Here is a 17,548-nt window from a genome sequence, read left to right as displayed (position 1 = left end):
CCATACATACAGGCCTGTGACATAGTCCCTAGCAAGCAGACGCAAGTGCATGAAAGGTTAATGCAAGCAGTGTACCAAATGATGCATAACTGACGAGGACAGAGGTTAAATTTTGAATTAATAGTTTCCCTTTATATAGCAAGCATGGATTTTTCCTCGTAAGGTTTATCAGTGACTCTGTTACGTTGTGAGACTGAGTCGTCATATGCAAAATCAAACCTGGAAGTGTGTTTATGTATATGTATGTATGTATATGTATGATATATATATATATATATATATATATATTGTATATACATTCATATACATATGTATATGTGTATATAGTTATATGTACATGTATATTTATGTATATATATACATACTGTATGTGTATGTATAATATATATACATATATATATATATATATATACACATATAGTGTATGCCTGGATGTCATGACTGACAACCTATGTGTTATCTGATCTTTTGAATGTTTTACTTCCTCCACCACTGTATTAATTTTCTGAAATCTCATCTAACAGCTATCATTCTGATTCTTCTAACCTTCAACATTACCTGCCTTTTAATTCAATTTAATTTTCTTAAGTCCTCTTTTAGATACGGACATTCCTCTGCACATCGAACGATTCCCCAAGTGAATAATGATGAGAAGAAAACATCCAATACAAAATACAAGCCCACAGCCTGACTGGAACCTTAGCTAAAATATTCGTACACAATGGTAATGGAAACATTTCACCTTTGACGAAATAGAGAAACAAAATAGTGAAACATGAAAAGAGAGAGAGAGAGAGAGAGAGAGAGAGAGAGAGAGAGAGAGAGAGAGAGAGAGAGAGAGAAATATTCCCAACATATTTTAAAATTATAATTACATAATTTGTATGTTAATTAGTAAAAATGGCCCCACCAGTAAGTAAAATTGAAGTTATAAGTAATTCTCTAGAGTCCAAACTCTTCAGAGATATATGGACTATATAATGATAAAATGCTTCCAATTAAGTAAAGCTGCATTATAATATATATAGTTATATATATACAGTATATATATATATATATATATATATATATATATATATATATATATATATATATATATATATATATATAGTATTACACAAGATATTTAATACCATGCAGATACGTAAGACTTGGCAGCACAAAAATATAACAGACACAGGAGTGAGAAGCTTAAAAATAAGGGCAGTCGTAGTGTTCTCCAAAAACATAAATGTATCTTCACTGTATATGACATTCATCAGGGCATGCCTTTTCATAATATTACCCGTCCTTTTACCAGCAATTATTTTTTGTAAACTTATTACTTTTACCTTGGGGGTCTGTGAATCAGAATGACAGTGCACTGTCGAGCAAGGAATGTATGTACACAATGATTAATAACAATCTGTGTGAACAGGTGGTGCACAATGGAAATGGCATTCGTTCCAAAGTGACGCAGGTGCCAGATTTCTCTCCGTGCCAAGGCAAAGTCGCCAACTTCTGTCCTCCCACACACACAAGTACACAAGCAGTTATGATCTGCCCTGCTATTTCTGTGTAATGTCCCACCACGAGAGAGCGAGAGGGAGCGAGGGAGAGAGGAAGCAAGGTACCGAACAGAGAGAGAGAGAGAGAGAGAGAGAGAGAGAGAGAGAGAGAGAAGGTACCGAACAGAGAGAGAGAGAGAGAGAGAGAGAGAGAGAGAGAGAGAGAGAGAGAGAGAGAGGCCGCGGGGAGATCTGTACACTCCTCCCCCTCCTCAGCTCGTGGTGAATAACATGAGAGAAGGCCTCTCTAAATAACTTGAGACAACGCTTCCGCTACATTTTGTTTCTTTTGTGGCCTCACAACACGAACTTTCCTCACACGCAACGCTGCGAGTACCCTCAGCGTAAAGCAAAGATCACAGGACGCGACACAATTCCCAAAGAGGCCTTAGAAACTTTTACACACCCAGACAACGGACGAATGGCACAGGAATATAAAAAATAACGACAACAACAACACCAACGTGGAGAAAGAGAAAGAGGGAAGGGGGACACAGCCACGGAACTGAAGCGAAATACACAGTGACATCATCGCCGGCCAATGGCGCAGTGGATGTCGTCAGCGCCAGCCAATCGCAACCCCATGACGTCGTCGCCAGCCAATCAGCGCCATCCCCGACAGTTGGCAGACACACTTAGATTAAGCCTTGCGCACGCTCATTGAAGAGCATGCGATACGACAATTACACGGAATTGGCATATACAAATGACTTTCGAATAATACGTGACAATTTGACGATGCTAATCTTACGGGATAAGTGTCGTCATTAGAGACATCTGGCAGTACTTTTCACCTGTGCAGTTCACCTTGCGCGTCGCCTGATAAAGGTCAATAGCGGCTTGTGGTGATGGTAGTGGTGGCGTGTGAGCGCGTGAGTGTGTACGTGTGTGCGTGCGTGCACTACCGCAGATGCAAGTTCCTAATAGCCTGGGTGCACATGTCCCCAATAAAAATTCAGCTACGTGTAACACCCACCACTTTAGCAAACATGACTTAGTAGCTTACAGCGAGAAAGGTACAAATCAACCCAATGGAAACAGTTTCTCGGCCAGAGAGAGAGAAAGAGACATGCTTATGCAACTGGCAGAACTACAGAAATTTCCTTCATGGAATCAATTGTTACCTGTAAATCCCTCACCAAGGTCGTTATCGAGCCTTGTTTTTTCGTCTAGAAAAGAAAAAGGAGATAACATTATGAACGAACAGAAAAATGACGCCATCTAAAACACAACAGTCTATTGCGGAATTCAGAACAAACAAAAACACTCACCGCGATGAAAGAAGGTTTGGCTCTGCGAATCACTCACCTGGAAAAAGAAAGTAAATACATAAATCACTGGAAGAATTTATTACCCCTATGAGAAATCTCAGAGAGAGAGAGAGAGAGAGAGAGAGAGAGAGAGAGAGAGAGAGAGAGAGAGAGAGAGAGAGAGAGAGTTATTTCTGTACGAAAGGAAATGCTAAATAATACAATCCATTTATCATCCAAGTATTATCGACAGCGTTACCCTATCTAATGACACAGTTTTTATCAGCAACATTTGTTACGTCATAATGACAACGATAATAAAGCTGTGGTAAATGGTAGGGCGTGGCTGGGATGGTTCTCTATACCTTATTGCGGTTGACAGCGCTTGAAGTTTACTCATGTGAAGTCTGGTGTAGGCAATGTATAAGAACAAAGAGCGCTTCCAACTCGAGACGCTCAACAAATTACCATTTATCCCTTTATTTTGTACAGTCACTGGAATATAAAATTTAGGTCAAAGGCCAAACACTAGGACCTATGAGGTCATTCAGTGCTGAAAGGGGAAATTGAGAGTAAAGAGGTTTTAAAGGTGTAACAGGAAGAAAACCTCGCAGTTGCTCTAAGACACAATTGTTAGGAGAAGGTGGAAAGTAAGATGGAAGAAAGAGAATATGAACGGAAGTAGATTGATAGGAATGAAAGGGGTTGCAGCTACAGGCCGAAGGGATGCTGCAGAGAACCTTAAGCAATGCTTACAGTGCACCGCGTGAGATGCACTGACGACACTCACCCCCATCTATTGTATAAGTTACGTTAAGTAATTTAATGGTAACTGTTCAATAAGAAGGAGAGCAAATAATAATAATAATAATAATTTAAGCATTTGGTCTCTACCTCTGTATTCAGTTCTGAAGCATCACACTGTCAATTTAGTAAACAAATTTTATATTCCGACGCCAGTTTATACACGTCAATCAAGGAATCATCATGACAACATGCTACGAAACTTTACGAGCAAGTGGATATATTTAATAAAACATATTATAAAAGAGAAAAGTATTTTAGGGAAAAACAACTCGTGTCCACTTTTATGTTTTCCTACTTCATTTTTGGTAAAAGCAACTAGCAATCTGTCACTGGTATTCTTGAACACACATTTACTGAAAGCATTGCTCTGTCCAGCTTATCAGCCTATCTCGTGTACAGAATATTTGTGGAACAATTATTAGGCGTTCTGATTCCAAGAGCAGCTCCTCTGATATATTTATAACAAATGTGTCTGAGAGAGAGAGAGAGAGAGAGAGAGAGAGAGAGAGAGAGAGAGAGAGAGAGAGAGAGAGAGAGAGATTCCACTTTTAAACCGAATTAAACGCACAAAATTAATTTCTATGCAACCAGTTTACACTGGAATAATGCAACCAGTTTACACTGGAATAATGCAACAGTTTACACTGGAATAATGCAACCAGTTTACACTGGAATAAAGATCATATCTCAACAGGGCTTAATGACCAAAGCATTACCATAACAAAGACATCATGAATGACCGCATATAGGCACTAGACACCGACAAGCGTGTAAGGGACACCAAGGTTGCCTCAAAAATATCGCATTACAAGCATCCCAAGTTCGATTGTAACATGATGCACTTGAGTGAACGGACTTTGGTTTAATTATTCTGCTGTGTTTACGTTGAAAAGTCTGAGAGACAAATTGCAGTATCTCATTCCCTTATTATCCTTTGGAACTATAAATCTCGTAACTCAAATGAAAGAGAGAGAGAGAGAGAGAGAGAGAGAGAGAGAGAGAGAGAGAGAGAGAGAGAGAGAGAGAGAGAGAGAGAGAGAGAGAGAGAGAAAATTTTATTTCATAAAGCATTCTTTATGAAGTGATATGGGGCTGTACTGACTATTGTCAAAAATAGATTTATCCTTAATGTTGTTATCTGTCGATCTACTATTATATATGTGTGTATGAGCGTATATATATATATATATATATATATATATATATATATATATATATATATATAATATATATATATATATATATATATATATATATATATATATATATATATATATATATATATATATATACGTACATATACAGTATATACATTTCTATCTCTTCTTCAATTCCTGGAAGCTGTGGCTGATACACACATCTCAATCACCACTGACCCTCTGAGCTACGGATGACATTTTCCCCAATTTGTTTTGGTTGCTTGCAACAGCGTAGTACTTCTTGCTCCCTTTGCCTTCATGAACTCAGGAATTCTTGGAATCTTTGTTCGAAAGTTGCTCACCTTTCCAAGGTGGGCTCTGTCTTCCGTACTCTGGCATACTCCATGATAGCGGAATAATTTCAGTATCATCATGATGATGAAGTCCATGTTTTGAAGTCAAGAAGTCAAGAAACAGGAAATAAACAAAAGGCTTTAAGGGCCATCGAAAGAACAGGAGAATCTGCACATTTTTTTTTCTTATCTCGTGAGCATTATTTTATTTTTTCTTGCCTTATTTACTCTATCTCCTCCAGCCTTTATCATCAGTCGACTTCACCGAAGGCCATATGTAAATAAGACTGGAAGCGGAAGAGGAGAAACTAAAGGATAATGCAGAGACCAAGGGAAGATCTGGTACAAGGAGGAAGATGAGAGAAAAAGTAAAAGAGAAAGATTAAAATCCATCTATGAAAAAAGATAAGAGTAAGATAGCTTCGGGGAAAAGAAATGCAACAATAATTAAAACATTATTCTACGACATAATTACTTGCTTATTTTTTCGCTGGGCCATCATTAAGTTGCAATGAATAGAAGGAAAAGATTGCGCCACGATAAAAATATACATAAATACGTAAACTGGACAAAGTATAGGAAAGACGAGTAATAAATCCTTCACAGAATTATTATTATTATTATTATTATTACGAGCTTGTTAGCGTGCGCGTACTCGGTGCTGCTGTCTCCCCTACCCTCCAGATCCCCTACATACCCCACCCCACCCAGGGCGGACAAACAGGTTTGCATGAGGAGGATGGATGTCTCCCCTACCTTCTCGTTCCCCTACCTACCCCGCCCCACCCGGGGCGGACAAACCCGTTTGCAGGGGGTGGTTGGCTGTGTCATGTCTCCCCAACTTCGCCCGGGGGAGGACAAACAAGATCGGATCCAATCGGATTTCAACATCAAAGATTTCTCTTATTACCTGGATTTCTATTGTAAACCGTCACTAACTTGACTGGCAACTCCCGCAAAAGAGCACACTTGTGTGAAAAAAATTCATGAAACACACACCAAGAGGAGGCCGAACGCAGCGTCAAAAAGAGAAAAGAAGAAGAACAAAAATAGAAAAAAAGCTCTTTGATATGCAAAACCACGGACAATTACACCGAAAGGCGAAGCACAGCAGATATCGTCTGTCACCTCCCAAAAAAGGAATTGTGAATTCACCAACGAAAATAGAAGTTGGCTAACAGGTGAGTGAACGTACATCATCCACATCATGCTAATTACACAAGAATTACTGTTGTATGCAAGTCATGAGCCATGACAAATGAGTTAACACTGCCTACCCGACAAGAGTATGGATTAGTATCATATATGGATTATATATATACTATATATATATATATATATATATATATATATATATATATATATTGTATGTTAACAGACAAATAAATCACTTAACAGTCCCGTCCACTAGTACAACAAAATAGAGTTATTATTATTATTATTATCATTCAGAAGATTAACCCTATCCATATGGAATAAGCTCACAGGGTCCACTGACTTGAATTTCAAACTTCCAAAAAATATGGTGTTCATTTGAAAGAAGTAGCAGAAGGAAATAGGAAATACAGAAAGAATAGATCAGTTATTAGAAAAGAAAAAGTAAATGAACATATTAATAAATAGATGAAAATGCAAGTAAATAATTAATATACAAGGAGAATTGCTTTAGGGTAGCAATGTGTTGCATCTTCGCTTGAATTTTGAGGTCCCAATTGTACAACACCCCAGTGAGACTGTTATAAGGCGTTGAATTTCCTCTGGATCGGCTCCAGACGCAGGGACAAGAAAGCTGTTCAGCATCGTGTTCAATCTCGTGTGGATCTTCTACCGGACGGCCCATTACCTTACAATAGGCTGTGATAGCTCAGTTGTTTCGCCTGGACTTGATAGTCTGATGTTCCCTGGTTCAAGGCCAGATCATGGCTTGACTGGTTTTATTGGAAAAAACGACCTTACCGTCTCTGTCAGCTAAGTATAAGGGGGTCTAACTGCGGAATTAGCATCTGCCACTGCCTGGTTCCTCCAAGTCCTAGCTTGGGTTGAGAGGGGAACTGGGCACTGACCATATGTGTGTGTATATGTGTATGTATATATATATATATATATATATATATATATATATATATATATATATATATATATATATATATATATGTTTATGAGTGTGTGTGTGTATTTGATCTCTACGACATTGTACAACAGAACAATAGCCTGCCACTGAAGCTTATGAGCAACCTTTAAACTTTTCATAAGTCAGAAGAATAAGTCACTAAATTAATTTCTTTTTCAACGTTGTAATCTTAAAGGATGTAAGAGAATGGAAGCAAGTGATAACGCAATCTCAAATGAAAGGAAGAGACGCACAAAAAACTGCTGGGAAGCCCCATGACCAACACCATGGCGCCAATACAGAATCACACAGACAGCAATTTATAATAAATTTTGAGAGAGAGAGAGAGAGAGAGAGAGAGAGAGAGAGAGAGAGAGAGAGAGAGAGAGAGAGAGAGAGAGAGAGAGAGTTTTTAATACGTAAATGCGCATTATACGAATATAACATATGTATACAAATCAGTATATCTTAATTGCATATTCATCACTTATATGTTCAAGTCAAAATCAAACCACCATAAATAAAAAATCTTACTCCCTTATTGTGAACTTTTTCTTTTCATCTCCCAGTGAAAATGTCAGGATGACCGTATCATCACTCAAAAGTTTTATGTTACGAAATTATTTACTATTTTCTATTCTTGAATAGAAACTATCTTTTGGTCAAGATATCAAGATGTCAAAATCTGCCTGTTATCCAATTATTGTTTTGTATAAGCGCTACCTCCTTTGCCCCTTTGAAAAGAATGTTGCCGTATTTTGGTTCAGTTGCAGTATTATTATTATTATTATTATTATTATTATTATTATTATTATTATTATTATTATTATTATTCAGAAGATGAATCCTACTTATATGGAACAAGCCTAAGGAGGCCACTGTCTTGAAATTCAGGCTTCCAAAGAATATGGTGTTTATATTTGCAAGAAGTAACAGCAGGTACTAGAGCATACATAGGGAAGAGATCAGTTATTAAAAAATAACAAAATAAATAAATAATTAAATAGGTACTAATCTGATTACTTTGGGTTCCCCGCACCATATAAAATCAGCTTGGTCTGTGGTCTGCTATTTTGACTTGCTGGGTCATTTTACCGAAATATAATGACGCCAGCAAGCTGAAATAGAAATAGTACATAATACTTCAATTACACCATAGAAATAGTACATAATACTTCAATTACACCATAGAAATAGTACATAATACTTCAATTACACCATAGAAATAGTACATAATACTTCAATTACACCATAGAAATACTACATAATACTTCAATTACACCAACCATAGAAATAGTACATAATACTTCAACTGCACCATAGAAATAGTACATACTTCAATTGCACCATAGAAATGGTACATAATACTTCAATTACACCATAAAAATAGTACATAACATCAATTACAACATCTTCAGTTGCCCAACCCCGCATGGACGAGGAGAGAGAGAGAGAGGGAGGGGGCAGAGCTCCTGCTGAAACAGGGACAAAAAACTCCAAAATTTCAGCCAAGGTCAGGATAAACACGCTGGCATTTCACGTCTATTATTAATCGAGTCTTGAAAAGGGGGTAGCTTGCTTCAATATACTGTCGACGAGAATCAGGCTTACCATGTCAAATGATTCTTCTTTGCAGACTGATGCTGGGGTTATCCTTGTTGGCTTATTATGGAAAATATTAAAAGAAGTGGAAAGAGAGGCTTCTGGAAATAATGCATTTAAAGGGTACCTCTTTCCTCTGGTACCAGTGAGCGGATACTGTATTGTTGTTGATTCTGGCAGATTCGTTTTCTTCTTCTTTAATATTCTTAGACTGTTTTTACAAAATACCAAATACCCGAAACCACCGTGACCAAACATTTGGAATAAGATTAACGATTTCCTGCCCATCTGCACCTAAGCTATGACCCAGGACGATGGCCTAACTATCAAGTACTTAGGAACATCAGCAATAATAATAATAATAATAATAATAATAATAATAATAATAATAATAATAATAATAATAATAATAATTGACCGCAGAACTACATGGGTAAAAGGGTATTTATAAATATATATTATAGATTGACAGACATCAAGATTTAATTCAGGAAGTCCTGAGAAGAGCTTTCTTGTTTTTATATGTGCCTCTTAAACTTACGACTGATTCTTGAGCTGAAGAGGCACTTTGTACAGTATAAAGCACAAAAGCTCCTGTTGGGGCTTAATATATATTTATCTATCTCTCTTTTAATATCTAGTTATCTATCTATCTATCTATATACAGTATACGTAACATATATATACATATATATATATATATATATATATATTATATATATATATATATATATATTTTATATATATATATATATATATATATATATATATATATATATATATTATATATATATATATATATATATATATATATATATATATATATATATAATTTAGAAAATCTGACACAATGTCTTCTTTTAGAAGTCTGATTAAATGTGAGTGACCAACTGACATCTAGATTTCATTTTTCTGTGAAAGAAAACTATTGTGACGGCTTTGCCTGTCCGTCCGCCCTCAGATCTTAAAAACTACTGAGGCTAGAGGGGTGCAAATTTGTATCTTAATCATCCATCCTCCAATCATCAAACATACCAAAATGCAGCTCTCTAGCCTCAGTAGTTTTTATTTTATTTAACGTTATGGTTAGCCATGCTTAGTGCGTCTGGCAGCGCTTTCCGGCGGCGTGCGTCGCACCCTCACTCCATCGCATCTGGGGAGTAACTGAGCGTTGCGAGGTCGTAGGTGATAGTTTTTCACAGCATTATAAGCGACAGAAAACTCGATTGCGCCGAGGAAACCGGCGCATTTTTACTTGGTATAATTAATAACACATTAAACACAATTGACACAATGCTCACTGCAATCACTGATTTGTTTAAGACATTGAATATTAGCAGTTCATCTTATATTTTAAAACCCCCTTATCACAGATGGTGTTTCAACGGTAAATATGTACTGGATTTCAACTTCAACAAGTTTTACTTTCAAATTCTATATACGATGCTATAGGTATATTTTATTTCCGTATATTTCTAACAATTTTTCATATTCATCCATAAAAATTATTTTCGATACACAGTACGTGGTAATAATTATTCTGTACTGTATCTGGAAATTGCATTAACTGAATACGTGACGAAAGGGTAAACATTTTACTTTGCATCCTCTTAACATTCAACTGTATCCAAATATGCAGTATGATCTAATAAGCACAGCACAGGTAATGAAGATGACACAGAAAGTTTATCGCAACTAGGTGAAGAATAAAACTATAAACCTACACGATAACCTTTTAACCAGCAATGAAATGCAACGATTTGCTTTTCTAACTACCGGAGGTACTAACTACAGACATTACCCATACAGATACACGACTACTCGATTTCTTATCTTACCTTGTATAAAGCTATCAATACAATGCTTTTGCATCCGAAATTATCGTTATTCTGCGCTGAAGGCTTTGAAGTGACAAGCTTATACAAGAAACATGAAGAAATCGACAAGTTAAAGAAGTCATTATGGCTACTACAAATACACTTATATCTGATAAAAGTGATCAGTCGATGATGGTAATACTATAACAGGTGGTCGAAACAAGTCGATGACCCTAGGTACCATCAAGACCCTCCTTTGGACGTTATGCACCGCTCAGCTCTAAACAAGGTACCGTCACTGTATATTTATACAGGATCCACTGGGGATTGACAGACTGATTGGTTGGTTTATGTAAACTGGCGTCACAACAACTATGTTTAATGACGACGAGTCACCAGGGAGAAGGGCTGGCCAGGGGCTGGACGACGGTAAGTCCTAAAAGTCCTAACGTAAAATATATTACCCGAAGACGATTGTTGTTAAAAGAGAAAAAACATCAAAATATACACCGTGTTTTATGTAGTACGGTAAACGAACACATACACACACATATACTGTATATACATATATATATACATACAAAAACACTATACTCATATATGTATATATATACACACGTGCACACACACATATACATACATACATATATATATATATATATATATATATATATATATATATATATATATATATATATATATTATATGATAAAACCTTACGCAAGCAAACAGATGAATGACGTGCCGGTCACGCGTACCTCTGGCTCTATTTTGCAAATCATTACACCTACACAGTTCAGGGCACGAGAGAGTATTCAACTGCAACCTATTTACGAACACGCCTACATGACGCCTACCCATACGCACAAAGCGTAGTAAGGACCGGGGTCAACGCTCACTCAATTAGCCAGGTTCAAAGACTCACGTGTTTGTGAATGAGAGAGAGAGAGAGAGAGAGAGAGAGAGAGAGAGAGAGAGAGAGAGAGAGAGAGAGAGAGAGAGAGATCAAGGTGAAATATACATATTCAATTCTAGAAGGACGTAGAAATTTCGATCTGAATGACGTTTTGCAATAGAGATGAGACTTAAAATTACGCAAGACGGTGAAGTCACGTATGATTTGATATTTACTGGTCCCTGCTTTGTCGAACTGGCGGATACCGTATATTTTAAATTTTTCGAGTTTTTCAGTCGAAGTGTCTCAGTTTTTGATATTCTATAACATATGAAAATTTCAGTTGTCTGCGTTGTCACATTTTCCACCACAATTTCCTCTAAATATGAGTTAATTAGAAGCTCTGAATTGTATCAAACTCTTTGAAGACTATTTTCTCAGCATGAGGAAAAATGGCTCACGCCAGTTCGTCAAACTATAAGAGAGAGAGAGAGAGAGAGAGAGAGAGAGAGAGAGAGAGAGAGAGAGAGAGTGTTGAGCAGCCAACACAAGCAAGAGAAAGCTTGGGAAAAGCAACCTTTTTTTCTGATTTCACAGCAAACACCTAAAAGCACTAAGATAAGGCAACAGAAACATCAGTTATCCAAAGATAATCCTGTTTATCAAATGTATATGAACGGTTACAGTGGTTTTAGTCAAATATTTTCGATCTCAATTTTACTCAACATTAGTTTGATCAGCTACTACTGCTTCATAGAGTTGCTTGGGAAAAGCAATATTTCTAAGATAAGGCAACAGAAACATCTGTTTTCAAATATTTTCGATCTCAATTTTCTCAACACTAGAGTTCTCTCTCTCTCTCTCTCTCTCTCTCTCTCTCTCTCACACACAAACACCAAGAAACTGATTTTCCGAATTTATCCATATTACGCAATACTGCTGCAGCTGCTGCTGCTCTCTCTCTCTCTCTCTCTCTCTCTCTCTCTCTTACCAAGAAACTCTGATTTTCCATAATGACCCGCATTATGCAATATTGCTGCTCTCTCTCTCTCTCTCCCAGATGAAAAGCATCTAGAGGCGTAATAAACCCAACATCCTTGAACGATACGTCAGTGGCCTTTGAGCGGAGGAAAGAAGTGACCCAAATAGTTCACCCAGACCTTGAATTAAATCCGTAAACTTTAATGTAAACAAAAGAAATCTGCTTCGCGAAATGAGGAATACAGTTGGCCTTCAGTTATTTTAACGAGTGTACACTAACCTAATAATGTGTGTACTATCTCGCTCTTTATATATATATATATATATATATATATATATATATATATATATATATATATATATATATATATATATATATATAGAGAGAGAGAGAGAGAGAGAGAGAGAGAGAGAGAGAGAGAGAGTGCACACATTATTAGTGTACACTCGTTAAAATAACCGAAGGCCAACTTTATTCTTAATTTCATGAAGAATATATATATATATATATATATATATATATATATATACATCATATAATATATATAAATATAATTTTATATATACTGTATATATATGTATATTATATATATATATATATATATATATATATATATATATATATATATATATATATATATATATATATATATATATATATATGCGATGAATGGTAAACGAAAGCAAATGTCAATAAAAATGGGGAAAATTATGACTACAAACTGATAAGCAACGAAGAAAACCTAAGCAAAAACCACTTGTCAGAAAAGAGAGGCGACAACTACACGAAAGGAAATCTCTGGACCACAGCCACAGCCACAGCACCTTATCGATAAAGGAAAAGGGTACATCTCTTACAGCAGCTGTGACTTCATCCTTAAAAAATTCGCAAACAACATATATGTAAATAAACACAGCACAGAAAAATAAACAAAGGGGATGAATAAGGAAAACGTATGGCCACCTCACCTATAACAACCAACTCGTTCATCCATTTCGCAAAACGTACCAGTCACTGGCTGACCCTCTTTTAAGCGAGGGTCATTTCAAGCTAGCAAGGTACCTACCTAAAACGGGAAGGCATTCTAAAACGATGGTACATGAGAATAAACAAAATCGTGATGCTTTTGTTTTTTCCCCGACTGACTTAAAATCAAACTGAAATAGAAACGTTAAAGATATTCTTAGATGAAGAATAAATCCTGGGTCTTGGTTGTTACAGTTTTACAAATGTTAAAAGAAACTAATGCAATAAGGCCTTTAACGCCAAAAAATATGATATGAAGCTCAGAGACAACTTGAGAATGCATTTATGTGAAATGCGTTTTAAGGAAAATGACAGCGTTCTCAGCACCAACTGCCAAGAAAAAAACTACTTAACCCTAAATCTACGATGAAAATTTACTTGCATAAAAGAAAATGCGTTTCCAAATTGCTGTACTCTCATTACACTCTGATTCTTGTGGGACAATCAATATTTAGGGATAAAATGTCAAGGTCATTTGTACGCGATCTACGTTGGAGAATTAGGAAATTAATAGAGGACTTCAACCCTAAGGACAAATTCCCACGCTGGATTCCAACACTCCCGATGAAAGCAGATTCATACAAAACTTAATAACGTTATGATTCCTACTCAGGATTCCAAAACTCCAAAACTCAATCAAAGGTGAATCCTACTAAGGATTCCAATACGGATTAAATGGTGATTTCCACTTAGGATCACAGTAATCTTTGGTGGGGTTATTTCTACTGTGGATTCCAACACTTAACCAATGATGGTCCTACTCAGGATTCCAACATTCACAATGAAAGGCGACTTCTACTAGGAATTCCAATACATAGTAAATGGCAATTACATATCAGGATTACATTATCCTGGTAGGGCGAATCCTACCAAGATTCCAACACATAAAAAGGTTGACCCTAACTCAAGATTCCAACAATCACGATGAAAGGCGAAATGGCAATCCCTACCTTCTAAAGTTACCACCATTCGAACGTAAGGTGAGGAATACGAGAAAACGTCATATAAAAAAAATACTCGTTATGCAAACTGGCAATCTAAAAAAATAATCATAATTGTTTCGGAAGTCATGAAAATTACTAGTCAGTGTAACATGAATCAAGTATGTTGAACGACATACGTCTTTGGTCAAACGAAAATTTAAATAATTTCTTTGGTGAATTACATGAACTTGTCCCGTCATTTAAGGTCACTAAGGAAATGGGAAATGAGGGGAACTTACCCCTTTTACAGCACCTGGTGCATAGAAGTAGTAGCAGGTTTATAAAAGAAAGCCTTTGTACGAATATGAATATCAGCTTAAGCGCATAAAAACTCGAGCCACTAACTTCGAAATATGTAAAATGTACAGATCTTGAGAAAGGCAGTTGACATGGGAAAAGGGGTGCGGCCGCCCGCATAGATAAACATGAGTAAATAAAATACCTGACCTCAGACACTAATGATTTTACGGATACTCCACCTCTCTCTTTCCACCTGCCAGGTGCGAGTGTTTGGTTTCCAACGATCTGTATGTTTATTTGTTTTGTCTCTCCAGCATAATCATATTTTATAAGTTCCTACCACTGTGTATCGTTCCTCTGAAAATGTCGCAGATATAAAGGCAAAACCGGTCAGGATTTACATCCAGTGTTTCACTTCCCCTGTGATACGTGCGTGTATACATACATACATACATACATACATACATACATATATGTGAACGTATATATACACAGACATTAAGCTACAAATGTGATTTAATATCCCATTCAATCTACCTCGGAAATAATACCGAAGGGGAATTATAACTGATAACTGATAGTCATCTGATGGACTTAAACCAGCGACTTACTGTGATTAATAAAAACACACACATATATATATATATATATATATATATATATATATATATATATATATATATATATATATATATATATATATATATATATATATATATATATATATATATATATATATATATATATATATATATATATATATATATATATATATAGTGGATCAGATGGATGGATGTGGTTAGGAGGAATATGGGTGAGGTGTGACTGGGGGGAGAAGATGCAAGGATTAGGAATAGATGGAGAAAGTTGACTCGAGCGGCCGACCCTGCTACAAAGTGGGATTAATAAGGTCGAAAGAAGAAGAAGAAGAAGAAGAAGAAGAAGAAGAAGAAGAAGAAGAAGAAGAAGAAGAAGAAGAATATATACGTGTGTGTCTATAAAGTAAGTTGAGTTGCTTGGATTTTCAATATGTTTCTGGCATGGTATGTAAATTATCTTTATTTATTACCTTTTGATCACTAGATTGAACAGAAGTATTCAATGTCCAATCTGACTTTTATTTTACTTTGTATATAATTGTCCGTGCGTTTAGAAAACCTGTATTTATTTATTTTTAGATATCTGACGGTGATGTAGGTGTCAGCCTGAAAACCAGTCGCAATGAAATGTTTATTTATATGTTGGTCTATCTATTTATTTCTTGTTCGTCTATACGTGTATATACACAACATATACATATACATATATATACGTATATGTATATGTGTATATATATTATATTATATTTATAATATATATATATATATATATATATATATATATATATATATATATATATATATACATATACATATACATATACACATACGCGTTTGCGGATATATGTATGCTTTCGCCCTCAGGTCCTCACGACTCTCGAAATCCTAAACGCAAAGCACCAAGCACGGCCATTCCGGTGCTAAAGACACGACCTCTGATCAACAGGTTACGAAGCCGGACCACGACAGCTAACGCAGTACTAATTGTTCCAACAAAGGTAAAACAAAGAAGGACAATTTCCCAATCCATTCAGCCCTATGCATAACTTAACTCGAGAATTTTATTTGCTCTTTGTTTTTGAAGCTAGAAAGGCGTGATGTAAGCCTGGGAGTCCCATAAGGGCGACGTCGCCTTACAAAAGTCCACGGTATCAGACCTTAAGGAAGTATGCTTAAAGGGAGACGATCCCTATGATGTCACTCACTTGTGTGATATCACTTCAACATGACATCATACCCTGTCTTGGTGAAGTGCGGTTCTCGTGTGGCTTGCTTTTCCTTTGGTAACGAAGTAACTGCATGGAAAGAACAGACAAAGAGAATACAATAACAATCGTACTGCTAATAATGATTATAATAATACCTACAATACGATGAACACGATGACAAATCACAGACGAACAAACGCAAAAAACTTGACAAAGTTAACGAAGATTAATCAGCACAAGTCACCAAATAATTAATCAGAAGAGTTAGATATGGAATAAACAGCAACCTCTCACTCTGATCACCTTAAGGAATAAATCCTCAGAGGACGAGATCGAAAATTAGCTCTTAAAGCCCGGGGTCGTTCGTCCTGTCACGCGCCGCCAGAACTTCTAGGACCGAAGTTGCCTCCCCGAAACCACAGAGCTCTGAAACCGACTCTTTACAACAACTAAGCACATAGAAGCCCAATCGACTCCTATCCTAACCCCTACCCTCCCCCCCCTCCTCCAACAACATCCCCCTCCCCTCCCCCAACACATGTAACTCAATTCTCATCATGACATCACGAATGAAATCATCCTGGTTAAACACAAGTGTCTCCTCTTCTTCTTCTTTGCATTTACCGTTTCCCTCGTGCGTGCCCTCTTGCCCCCCAGGGCACGCATACCCGAGCATAAATAAATCCCAAGAGAGCGTGACACTGATTTACATTTTACGAGGCATAGTCAAAAATCTTCGTAATTTACTCTTATTCTTTAAATAATATTAAATGAGTAATACGACTTCAATCACGAAGTTTACTTGGAATCTAAAGCACAAAGATCGTTAGTCATTTAATTAGGAAAATTCATTATGCAACGAAGAAAATCCTTCCCTAGGAAGGGCGAAAACTAAAAATACGAGTGCAATAATTTTCAAGTTTATGAATTCAAGGGTATTACCAAACACTGGAACACAAACTGAAACAAGTAAAAAATGCGCCGCAGTTT

At 36.4% G+C, this 17,548-nt stretch overlaps 1 protein-coding gene across 6 annotated transcripts in view; it reads right to left on the bottom strand.

The window, feature by feature from the left end:
• The window catches only part of raw, a 241,832-nt gene that overhangs the window by 79,543 nt on the left and 144,741 nt on the right, over positions 1-17,548 (bottom strand). The window contains exon 1 of one of the 6 annotated variants that reach the window (XM_067124466.1): positions 2,819-2,850. The exons of 2 other annotated variants lie outside the window; for them this stretch is intronic. The gene's annotated coding sequence lies outside the window, so the exon portion shown is untranslated. Of the gene's footprint in view, positions 1-1,331; positions 1,546-1,953; positions 2,024-2,818; positions 2,851-17,548 lie in introns of those variants that run through there. 3 more of the 6 variants (XM_067124459.1, XM_067124458.1, XM_067124465.1) reach the window with 3 other exon arrangements.

Source organism: Macrobrachium rosenbergii, chromosome 22 (genome assembly GCF_040412425.1).
Source record: "Macrobrachium rosenbergii isolate ZJJX-2024 chromosome 22, ASM4041242v1, whole genome shotgun sequence".
Lineage (NCBI taxonomy): Eukaryota > Metazoa > Arthropoda > Malacostraca > Decapoda > Palaemonidae > Macrobrachium > Macrobrachium rosenbergii.
Note: the sequence above shows the minus strand (reverse complement) of the source record. Positions and strands in the feature narration are given on the sequence as shown.